Source organism: Phocoena phocoena, chromosome 12 (genome assembly GCF_963924675.1).
Source record: "Phocoena phocoena chromosome 12, mPhoPho1.1, whole genome shotgun sequence".
NCBI lineage: Eukaryota > Metazoa > Chordata > Mammalia > Artiodactyla > Phocoenidae > Phocoena > Phocoena phocoena.
Genome location: NC_089230.1, coordinates 30,262,140 through 30,274,810, shown reverse-complemented (window position 1 = coordinate 30,274,810; position 12,671 = coordinate 30,262,140).

Sequence of the window (12,671 nt, the reverse complement as noted above, 5' to 3'; positions counted from 1 at the left end):
AATAAAATAAATAAGCCTAAAGACAAAACTGCTCTTCACTTAGAAGTAACTTCTCTAGAAGAAAACTATGGAAAGTTAGTCAAGCCACCCAGTTTTTGTTTACCTCCTCCATCGCACCAACCTTGCCCAACAAATATATTCTATTTCAAGCAACTGAAATTGATTCCTTCTTGTCCATTTAATTCACATTTGTAAATAAAAATTCCAGAAGTTATTGTTTTCACTCCACTGGTCATTAATATAAGGCAGGATTCCTTCTGAAATTAAATGACTTTAGAGCAGCAGAGGGGAAAGAGAGAAAAGTATAGCAAAACTGACTAACAGTGAAATATAGGAGTGCAGAAGAAAACATTTAAAAAAGCCTATAATTAAAAGCATGCAAAGAGTCCTGTTGCCCTTGGCTGACTCCAAAAACACGGTTCCAAGAGAAGTGGTCTGCTCTTAACCATAAATACAGAGGTGAAGAGCTCCAGGGCAAATCACATCAAAGGCAAAGGGAATGAGCTGGTGCGAAGGGGCCCCACCCAACCTCCCAGGACGGGCTGGGTTTAACGTCGTCCAGCAGACTAACCAAACCAGCAGCTTTGACCGTTAAGTGCAAATTTTCACCAACTCTGGCAGATAAGCCTCTAAGCGGAGTTACCGGCAGTTACTCTTGAAGATCAAGGAGCACACTGAAATTAGACCTTGCATTCCCTTGTCTCTTGAGTGGTGACTGCTTGGGACCCTTGAGTTTGACTGGGATGAATAAAGCCCCTCTCAGACTTGCAGACTCCCCCTGAGGCTTTTGACATCACCCCACAAGCACTCGCTTTCTATGAGCTGTGTCATGTTGCCCTCTGACCTGATGGAAAGATCTAGTGCCTGAAAGTGTTCTGAGATAGCTATTCATTTGTAGGAAAGTTAAAATACAAATCTGTGGGCCTAGGAAATCGTTTTGAACCAGTCATTAATTCTGGAAATTTTAAATGTGAGTTTTGGGGGTTATTTTTTTTATTGTTCCTTAATTCCCAATTTACTAAATCACTATTCAAATCTATGCTAAAAAAAAAAAAAGGACAATGTGTAGCAAGAAACAAGCCAGAAGTATTTTTTTTATTTACATTTACCAAGAAAGGGAAAGCAACTTCCTTTGAGGTCAGGAGAAATGTAATTTCTCTGTGTCGTGGAGAAAGCTGGTTCCATAGGTTCTGCTGACAATACAGTGCCTGGCATTCTTGGGATCAATCCCCTTAGCTATAATCAACCACCAGCTTTATTCTGAATGTACCTATTTCAGAGCAGAAAATCCTTCTAATTAATTTAAATTATGAAAACTTTCTGGCACAAAAAGACATAAAGAATAATATAACACATTTAAGTAAAGATGGTTAACTGAACACTTGATTTGCCTGGCCTCTCTCTCTCCTGAAATGCACTAACATGGTTTTTCAAAGCCTTAAACGTACAAAGAAAAAGAGAATGTTAGGGGAGAAAAGAACAGCATACTTTTGGAAACCATAAAGCATATGGATCGATGGTAACCAACTTAGCAAATCCGAGAAAACTAAATCTTAACCTGGCAATAGAGAAAGTCTATTTCTCTATTGAAAGGAGAAAAGTGACTTAAATCCAAGCATCTCCAAACGACCAAGCACAGTGAATTCCATATACCTCTGAAAGTGAAGGTGATGGGCTGGGGAGTACAGTGAAAATAGCAAGATTCTGAAAATTTAGGAAGTAGTTGGATAAAAAAATCCCCTCTCTTCTACTCACCTGCGTCAATGACCCTCATCTGTTCCAGCCCCAAACTGAAGGCTTATCCTCCAGAAAGGGTAACAGAGCAACTTGAATCGGGGAAGGAGGTGAGGGGACCAGGCAGCACTGAGGGCAACAGCCCTGGAAGAGAAGAGGGGGAATACATAAAGTACAGACTGTCAGATTACAGTTTTGTCTCCACTAGCTTCTAGAACCCTGAGAGCTGACTTAAACTCACCAGACAGAAGATCATTCACTGGAGAATCTACTCAGCCTAAGGATGTGGATGTTGATGTTGGGCGCTTCCCAATGAAACTGCCGAGTCAGGTCACCCCACAGTATACATGTCCCACTAGACCCTAGAACTTCCCATTCACTCCCCAACTTTCAGTATGAATGAACTACAAAAGATCACAAGGTATTTGAGGAAATTCTCTACTGTTCTAAAATGAAAGTCAGAGAGGGAGAAAAAAAGAAAACAAATCATCAAAAAAATGCAACTTGAGGAAATGGAAGCTATCCTCAGAAAACAAAATAAAATAAAAATTTGTCTTTAATATCCTCAGAGAGCTAAGAAATAATATAGCATCTGTGAAAACTGGCAAGATGCCATAAGAAACAATCAGATAATAAAAGGAAGCTGAGAGATTAAGAATAAAATACAGTAAATGAAAAGCTCAAAAGAAGGCATAGAGAATAATGTTAAAAAAAAAACCCCAAAACAAAAAACAACAAAAAACACACAAGAAAGCAAAGCAAAAAAAAGAGAGATGAAAATAAGATGCAAAATAACTATTTTTAATAACACCAAATTAGAAAAGAAGCTTCTATCCAAATAACAGAAGTTCCAGAAAAAGAAAGCAGAGTAACTTGACTGGAGAGGAGGGGAGAGGTATCAAATTATCCAAGAAAATCTCCCAGAACTGTAGAAATGGGTCCACTGGGTCCAGGATGAAAATAAAATTATACCAAAGAACATCATCATGAAATCACTAAAACATGGGATGAAAACAATCTGAAAATTGCCTGAGAAGGGAAAAAATTGTGTAAAAAAAGTGAGAATTGGATTGAGTCAAATTTCCCAGTAGCTCACTGGCATGAAGTCATTAGAGCAAAGCCATCAAATTTCTTAAGGAAAATTATTTCCAACCAAAAAATTTATACCCAGCCAAATGACCAATTAAGGATAAGGTGACCAATAGAGAATTTCCAGATTTGCAAAATCTCAAAACCTTATCTCCTATGCATCTTTTCTCAAAAATATTCTGGAGGAAATAAAGCAAGAGCCATGAATCAGGGTCTCAGATATGGGAGAGACAAAGGGAGAGCCCTCCAAGAGTTGGATGGGGAGAGATTCAGAGATGATGACTCTGTCATAGAAAGGAATCAGTCCACATGGGCATGGAACAGAAGACTCCAGGAGAACTTCCAAAACTCTGAAACTGATGGGGTACCTGTTGTGTTGGAGGTTTTGAGAGAAAATTTAGACTTCTGAGAGCTTAAAGGTAGATATGTGCCGCATACATAGAAAACTAAACGAATAACACACATAAAGCAAAAGTTAAGAATTTTAGCTTTTACAGTTAGGTCTGTGATTGATCTGAATTAATTTTTGTGTATGGTGTGAGATTAGGATCTAAATTCTTTTTTAAAATTATTTATTTTTAGTGTTTTGGCTGTGTTGGGTCTTAGTTGCGGCACGCGGGATCGTCTGTGAGGCATGTGGGATCTTTTTTTTATGTTGTTGTGGCGCACGGGCTCCAGAGAGAGTGGGCTCTGTAGTTTGCTGCACGCAGCCTCTCTAGTTGAGGCGCCCGGGCTTAGTAGTTGTGGTGCGTGGGCTTAGTCGCCCTGAGGCATGTGGGATCTTATTTCCCCAACCAGGGATCGAAACTGTGTCCCCTGCACTGGAAGGCAGATTCTTTACCACTGGACCACCAGGGAAGTCCTAAAACTCCTCTTCTTGCATGCAGATAGATATTCAATTGTCCCAGTATTGTTTATTGAAAGGCCTAGCCTTTCTCCCCAAAGAATTGCCTTGGCACCTTTGTTGAAAATCAATTCACCATAAGTGTAAAGGATACTACATTATCTTGATTACTGCAGGCTGATACTACCTTTTGAAATCAAGAATTCTAAATTCTCCAACTTTCTTTTCTTTTTCTAAATTGTTCTAGCTATCCTGGTCTTTTGCATTTCCATATATATTTTAGGATTGGTTCATCAATTTTTGCAAATCTTCTGCTAGGGAGAATTGGGAGAGAATTGCCATCTTAATATTAAGTCTTTCAATCCATAAACATGAAATGTCTTTCCATTTATTTAGATCTTTTGTAAATTTTCTCAGCCAAGTTTTATATTTTTTCTTCTACCTATCTTGCTCTTCTTTCATTAAGTTTATTCCTAAGTATTTAATTCTTTTTAATGAAATTACGAATGAAATTGTGTTCTTAATTTTATTTGCAAATTGTTGGTAGTATATAAAAATAAAATCAATTTTTATGTATTGATGTTGTATCCAACATTGCTGGACATGCTTATTAGTTCTAATGGAATCCTTGGGTTTTCTGAATACAGAGTCATGTCACCTGAATAAATAAAATTTTACTTCTTTCTTTTCAAACTGGATGCCTTTCATTTTCTTGCTAGAACCTCCAATGCAATGTTGAATAGAAGTAATAAGAGTGGATATCCTTGCCCTTGTTCCTGATCACAAGGAAGGAACATTCAGTCTTTCATCATTAAGTACAATGTTAGCTATAGGTTTTTCACAGATGCCCTTTATCAAGTTAAGGAAGTTTCCTTCTATTTCTAATTTGTTGAGATATTTTTTTCATAAATGGTATTAATTTTGCCAAATATTTTTTCTGTAACTATTGAAATGACCATATGGTGTTTTGTCCAGGTTTATGGTTGCTTTTAGGGAGAGGATTTTTTTTTTTTTTTTTTTTGCGGTACGCGTGCCTCTCACTGTTGTGGCCTCTCCCGTTGCGGAGCACAGGCTCCGGACGCACAGGCTCAGCGGCCATGGCATACGGGCCCAGCCGCTCCGCGGCATGTGGGATCTTCGCGGACCGGGGCACGAACCCGTGTCCCCTGCATCGGCAGGCGGACTCTCAACCACTGCGCCACCAGGGAAGCCCTCAGTTTAAAAAACTGTCTATATTCCAACTAGAATATATATTCTACTAAGAGCTAGGAATTTGTTCTGACTAGCTCACTGCTGTGACCCAAAGACAGCAGTTCATGTCCTGGCAAACACTTAATGTCCAAGAAATATTTGTAGAATTCATAACGGAGTAGATGAAATTTTAGCCTGAGTTTCAGTCACATTATCTTGATAAGATCTTCCTCTGTTACACTCTATCTCCCCAAAGCTTTCGTAATTCCCAGTAGTATGAAGCCTCAGTTCTCCATATTTGGAGGTGAAGTGTGCCATGCTCTCCCTCCAGTTCATTTCTATTCTTCTTAACGTCTATAGCACTATTCTAACTCTTTATCATTAAAATTTTTGGCTAGTGAAATTCCCTGAGTTTCCCATTTTTCTAGAAATAGTTTGTTTTGGCCCAAGTTTGATCTCTTATTTACTTCTTAAATCTTATTTTGATAGAAAAAAATCCTCCATATTGGAACTAACACTTTTCAGGTCTCTGAAACCAGAAAAGGGGTATAAATTTCACTTCACCCATTTATTTGGGCTCAGCATCTCCTCCATCACCTCACCTAATTTTTAAACTTAGGCATTGTAAACCCTGTTCCTTATAAAGTTAAATTTGAAAATACAGACTCCTACACCTAGTAACATTAGAAAACTCCAAAAAGAAAACTAAATACAAGGCTTTAAAAGTTTTATTCCTCCTTGCATATTTAGCCAAAATGGTCTTTTAATGTTAAAGTTCCACAAAAAGATTATGTTTATTTGGCTATTCTTCATTAAAATTAAGTTGTGTTTTTTATTTTAAGTATTAAAGTGAAGAATGCTCATTTCCAAAAGCAAGAATGTGACCTAATTAGACTTATTCCTTGCTTTCGTCTTACAGATTTTTGTTGTGCCAGAGAACACCAATTAAAGCATGTCCATTTATTGTATTAAAAAGAATGCAAGGAACAGTTGGTTTTTCACGTAAGCAATATTGCCCTGAGAAATGCTACCAGGAAATATTTACTTGAACAGAGTATGGAGAAGAAGGTTATTTCTATCCCTGGAGCATAGGGATGTTTTAAATATGTCATGAGACTGCTATTTGGCTGACTAAAGTCAGATCTCCACATGACAAATGCACCAAGCCAATTGCACTAGAAAATGTTTGCCGGTTTTAGATTAATTCAGCTGTCAGGGTGGTGGAGAGATACAACAGAGAATCAAAAGTCACTTAGAATCAACAGTATGCCTACCAAAATAGAATAAATGTTTAGTTCTCCAGGGTTTTTTTTCATAATACAGAAAATATAAAAAGAAAATATGAACCCATTGCCCACAGTATATTCTAATGATGAGGATACTATTATTGTTATTGTCACTTTCAGTTGAACAGTTAATATAATTCATAATTACATATAAAATATCCAAAATTCTCCTTTCCTGGAGATAGTCATACGTTGTTTTATTAAAACCAACTCACCTCTTCTGAAATGAGTTTAAACAGTTTTCAGTTCACTAGAGAGATTTTTCAGGTACACACAGGGGCAAATGGCAACAGGTATGTAAACATACATGGAGGGAAGGGGGAGGAAGGGAGAGTAGATCAGCACACCTTTCATTCCTCCGTCTACCTGCTGCCCAGAGATCAAGCTGTCATGCGTGTATCTTTTCAGCACATGGAAGAGCTTTCACTAAGTTGGTACAAAACCTAAGTGCATGTAATTTTCCTGGAGGAAAGTTCCCCAGTGTACCTGTGCCTGCAGATGCCATTCCAGTAGGTTTTCAGGCTACTGTCCTCCAGGAAATATGAACTAAATTAATTTTAGATGAGCTAATGTAAGACTTATACAGAAACTAGAGCAATCAGCAATGTTTTGCGGGCCAGTAGGGTCAACAGCCACTGAGAAGACAGAGACTTCCAGGTCTCACTGGAAGTTGAGGAGGGAAAGTCTGTGTTGATCTTTAGAGAATCCCTAAACTTGAAGGAGGAAGATGAACTTGGGTTGGTTTTCTTTACTTATTCATTTTATATATACTATACATATGTACGTATAGTATATAATGAGAGATAGCAAGGTTATTGAAGGAATGGATTATTGCAGCTGAAAAGGGAAAAAGGTCATAAGACAAGGCCAGGGATACAATAGGACTGTAAACCCTTTTACTGAGATATCTGAACACTTAGGTCCCTGGGCTCCTGCCTCCACCAATCATAAGCCTGAGGGCATCGCAAGATGTTTTTTTCTTAGGGTATCTTTTTTTTTTTTTTTTTTTTTGCGGTACGCGGGCCTCTCACTGTTGTGGCCTCTTCCATTGCGGAGCACAGGCTCCGGACGCGCAGGCTCAGCGGCCATGGCTCACAGGCCTAGCCGCTCCATGGCATGTGGGATCGTCCCGTGTCCCCTGCATCGGCAGGCGGACTCTCAACCACTGCGCCACCAGGGAAGCCCTCTTAGGGTATCTTTTGACACACAAGAGAAAGGGGTTAATTTCCTGATCCAAGGGGTAGAGTCCCTTACTCCTACTCATATTTGCGTCCAACAAATCTTTCTCCTAGCTCTGTCTCCCCTTTTAAACTGGGAGTCCTAGAACATGAGTGCCCGTTGAAAACCCTTCTTCGCTAATTATACTCACTCAGCTGCTCTCTTCAACCTGAAAATGATAAATATGTATCAACTGACTACATACTGGTCACTCAATAAATGTTTTGGGGATGAAGAGTAAAGGGTGAAGGATAAAAACACAAACATGAAACTCAATCCCTAACTGAACAAACTCATTCTGTTTGGAATTTTTAAAATTCCAAATGTTTTTGACTGGTAAAACATCTATATCCATAATGTATGCTGTTGTGTACAGGATTTAATACCATATTCTGTATCAGAAAGCCAACAGATAACTGGGTAAACTTTTTTTTGTGTTTCTTTCTTTTTTTTTGTATGTTCTGGATACAAATTCACAATCATTAGTTTCTCTATTCATAACTTGTTTTCCAATTATGAACCTACCAACTCTTTCACCTGTTAGCTTTTAAATTTATTTATTGATTGATTGATTTTTGGCTGTGTTGGGTCTTCGTTGCTGTGCGAGGGCTTTCTCCAGTTGCGGCGAGCGGGGTCCACTCTTAATCGCGGTGCGCGGGCCTCTCACTATCGCGGCCTCTCTTGTTGTGGAGCACAGGCTCCAGACGCGCAGGGTCAGTAATTGTGGCTCACAGGCCTAGTTGCTCTGCGGCATGTGGGATCTTCCCAGACCAGGGCACGAACCCGTGTCCCCTGCATTGGCAGGCAGATTCTTAACCTCTGCGCCACCAGGGAAGCCCTGTTAGCTTTTAAATCATTTGTAACTGGGGAAATGTCTTGAACTCAAGTATAATATAAAAGAATTATAATCAGTGCCTGTTCTGGGCATATGGCTTCATTTAGAGTGTTTACAGTTATTAAACTTTATGAAAAATATAACTGAAGTAATATGAACATAGAATAAAGTTTATATGAGTGTTTGTAAATCTCTTTAAATGTATTAAAAACAACCTATAGTGATTTTCTCAAATGTAAACAACGTTGTTTTTCAAATGTCAAAAGTTGCTCTTACAATCATGTTCTTTCTTCAAATGGAGCCAAATGGTGTAGTAATCAACACTGTACAATATTATTTTAAACAAAATCTAAGGCTGCAAACAAAAAATATCTTATTATTTCTATTCTTCTTTAAAGGTTAAATGTCTCAACTCTGTCATTTATTGGTTTAAAGTACGCGTTTCAATATTTAGATATATTATTTCTTGGACTAGTTAACTGATTTTTTTTCCTGTGAAATCTCTTCTTTACACATCATCAACTGAATCAAATTAGATATCAAATAATGTGGCCTACAAAATTAAAAAAACGATATAATTCTGAGGGTGTTTTTACTAGGAATAAATAAGCACATCATTTAATGTTTGGGGTTCTGCTTTAGAGAAAAAGCATGTTATTACATGTGAAACTAAAATATGTATTAATTCTGTGTCAAGCTTATTCCATTTATCCTATATAAACTTGCTTTTTAAACATACATATATTTAAGAAAATAATACCAACAAATATCCCCAAAATTATAAACCACTTAAAACAAGTTTTCTAATCTACCAATGCTAAGATTTAAATGAATCTCTGTAAGCATGGCCAAACGTTCCCACAGGCACATACTTCTACAGGAGCCAAAAAGCATAGCTCAAAGGGATTTAAAAAGAAGGCGGGCATGATGGCACATAGGCTGTTGAACTGATGTCATCAGGCAGGTCTTAGGACTGAAAGATGAGTCATTCTACTCACTGAAGCTTTCCACTGAAACAATCACCTGTTTTCCTGAAAGATCCTTTACTGAACTTAAGAGGAAGCAATCCCTTTCTCTGCTGGGGAAAGCATGGTCCACAGAAGAAATTCCTGTTTTGAAGTTTTGGAGCCAAGAAAACCAGAGAAAAGCTGGAGCAGTCAGCAGGTGTAAACAGGGGACAACACAAAGCAATAAGCAATTGAATTCCGAATAGGATCCAGAGCAAGAGGAATATGCAACCACTATATTAGCATCTTCCTCAGGAATCATTGAAACAACTGAAGAAAATGCTAGATTCCCCAAACGACCTAGGATGGGGACTCAAACTATTTTATTTAGAAAACATTCTGGAAAGGTATAAACCAAACTGTTAAACACTTTTTATTGGGAAGGGGGATATTGTTTTTTACCTTCTATATTGTTACATCGTTTAAAAATAAGCATGAATTATCTTTATAAACATGAAAATCAGTAAAGATATTTTCATGATCATTTTTATGTATTGGTTTAAAATCATAACATAGTGAAAATTTAGCTGCTGGTGTTTTTTATTTTTAACTATTTATTTGGTTGTGCCGGGTCTTAGTTGCAGCAGGCGGGTTCCGTAGATGCAGCTCATCAGCTCCTTAGTTGCAGCAAGCATGTGGGATCTAGTTCCCTGAACGGGGATCAAACCCGGGCCGCCTGCATTGGGAGTGCGGAGTCTTATCCACTGCGCCACCAGGGAAGTCCTGATGGTATAGTTTAGAAGGTATAAACTTTGTCATTCTGACTCTCTCTGCTGGCTGGCCAACAGGACCAAGGAAGCAACCTTCATCCCTGCCACATATTCTAGGAGACTCTGGTGGGGAGCAGAACAACAGCATCTCTTCATTAGAGACTGTCAGTTGCAGAGGAAGGACCATATTGCTGGTCATTTCTTGGTCTGGAGGGAATCAGGTGACTCTTGGTAAAGACGGTTCTTCCTGGAGAATTCTTAGTGTGAAGGCACTCAGAATATGTCACCCAATGTTCTCCTGAGGCCCATCAATGGTATCTCACGCATGGTTGTTTTTAACCTTACATTTGATAAATGGATTAAGAGCCTCAGTTTACCAAGCGACAAAGCCTCAGGTCTTCCCTTCTTTCGTCTGTCTGGGATTTTCCAGGAAACAGAAGGAGTGTGTTATGTGCAGTCAGAGCTAGCTCATTGGTCACTTAATACCAGTAAATGCTTTGCCTTCAGGAAAGGCATCTGCCCCACAGCCACGTTAGGAGACACACGGGGTGATACTGACTCCAGTGTGATCTTCTCGGGGCCCACTTTCCCCTGCAGATGCCAGAGCTCTTCTTTCCTGCCTCTTGGTCCATGGAGTTTCAGTGGTGCTGGCTGCCTCAGCTAAGGGATGCCCACAGCTGTGTGAATCAGAACCTGGCTTCTGCTAACCTGGGACAGATTTCATGCTCCCATTTCTGCCATCTCCTGCCTGAGATCTTCGCTCCCTGCAATATGCCTCCTGATACCCAGTGTTGACCACTTTCTCTCTGCCATTTGGAAAGCACTGTCCTCTCCCTGTGTCCAGCTCTTTCAAAGAGAAGAAGTTCTCACAGTCGAGAAATAGCCCCGGTGGCAATTTATACTGTTCTTCTCTTTTGTCCCTATGGCAGCCTCACGTTGTAAAATACACCAGTCAAGCACTGTTACTGAGTCTAACTGCCACACCGTTTACTACTAGATATTTTCCCCCAAAGGCTCCTCTTGTGCTTTCCTGCCATCTGTCTCCACTTCTACACTCACCATCCCCCTCACCGTACTCCGTCTGTCCATTGGCATATCTCCACTCGACTAAACCCAAACTCTGAACTAATTTTAAGGTCTTTGGTAGAGGTGTTATGTAAATGAAAGCATGTGGCTAATTGCCTTCTAACATTCTGTGACAGAGGAGCTTTGAGGATCTGTTTGGCGATGTACAAACACACCCTCCAGAAAGATGTCAACTGTGGTCAGAGGTAGATTTACCATGTTGTTAATGAATCTTAATCTTTAGGGCCTCTCACTGTACCCGTTTTAAGGCTTGCTCTGTTCTCTGGATGACTAGAGGAGTGGCCCTAGCCATGAGCAGGAAGCAGGAAGTACTGCCCAGCCTGGTGGTCACCCTCTACAACCTGATGGTGGTACTGGGACCGCACTGATACTAGCGGCTACCAGGAATATTACTGTATCATCCTGGGACTCCAGATATAACCTCAGGCCTCCAGACCCTATCTTTGAGCCCAACGAGATGTCTCCCTGCTTATGGGCAACTATGACCGAGAATTCAGGAATATTTTCTGTCCATCATTTCAGGTACTGCCCACTGGGAAGAGGGAGCAGCAAAGACCTAATAAAAGTGAACCATCTGCTGTGGCAGGGGTTATCAGGGTCCATATCCAGTGATATTGGAGTTTTCTTATAATTTTCTTGACCAATGCCTGAGAAAGAAACTCAGATGAGGCATTACCGGTAACGAATGAAGAAACTGCAAGAAAGCTTTCTGATCACTCAATTTCCATCAGTCATGATAGAGGAAAGAATGAACTATATTTCTAGTCTTTCTAGAAAAAGTATTACAAAAAATGTTCCTATGAAGAGATAAAAGTGTATGCAGCCTGAAAATGCAGGAAAAAAGTTATAAAAGTGTTAGGCAGACTATTGTCATCATAAATCATCAACATCACTTATTGTGTTGTGCTATTTTTCTTTTTAAAATATAGTAATTTTTTGTGATTTATTTTCTCATTCTAAATACTCACAATTCACAGTTTACTTTTGTATTCATAATTTTGTGTTCTCGTTCTTAAAGAAGGCCTATCCACCTGGCACTAGTCTGTTCAACACAAGCTGTCGTCTGGTTCCCATTCAGGCTGTGACTTAGCAAGGGCTGACCCTGCAGGGACAGATGCAGAAGACAGAAGTGTTTTTAATTTTGACGAGGTTTAAATTAATTAAGTCAATTGACCACAAATGTAATAATTTATATCAGGACTCTCAAGTCTCTTCCACTGATCTATATGTCCATTCTTGAGCCAATATCACATTGTCTTGATTACTGTGCCTTTGTAGTAAGCTTAGAAATCAGGTAGAAGTCCACCAATGTTATTTTTCTTTTTCAAAATGTTTTGGCTACTCCATGACTTTTGCATTTTCATATAAATTTTAGGATCAGCCTGTCAATTTCTATAAAAATTCCAGTTGGTATTTTGACTGAGATTGTATTGAGTTTATTGATACATTTGGAGATAACTGCCATCTTGCAATATTGAGCTTTCAACCAATCAACACAAACTATATCTCCATTTATTTAGATATCTTTAATTTCTCTCAGCAATATTTTATAGTTTTCAGTGTACAAGTCTTGTATATCGTTTGTTAAATTAATCCCTAAGCATTTTACTCTTTTTGATGCTAATGTGAAATTATTTTCTTAATTTGTAGAATGTTCACTGGTAGTATATA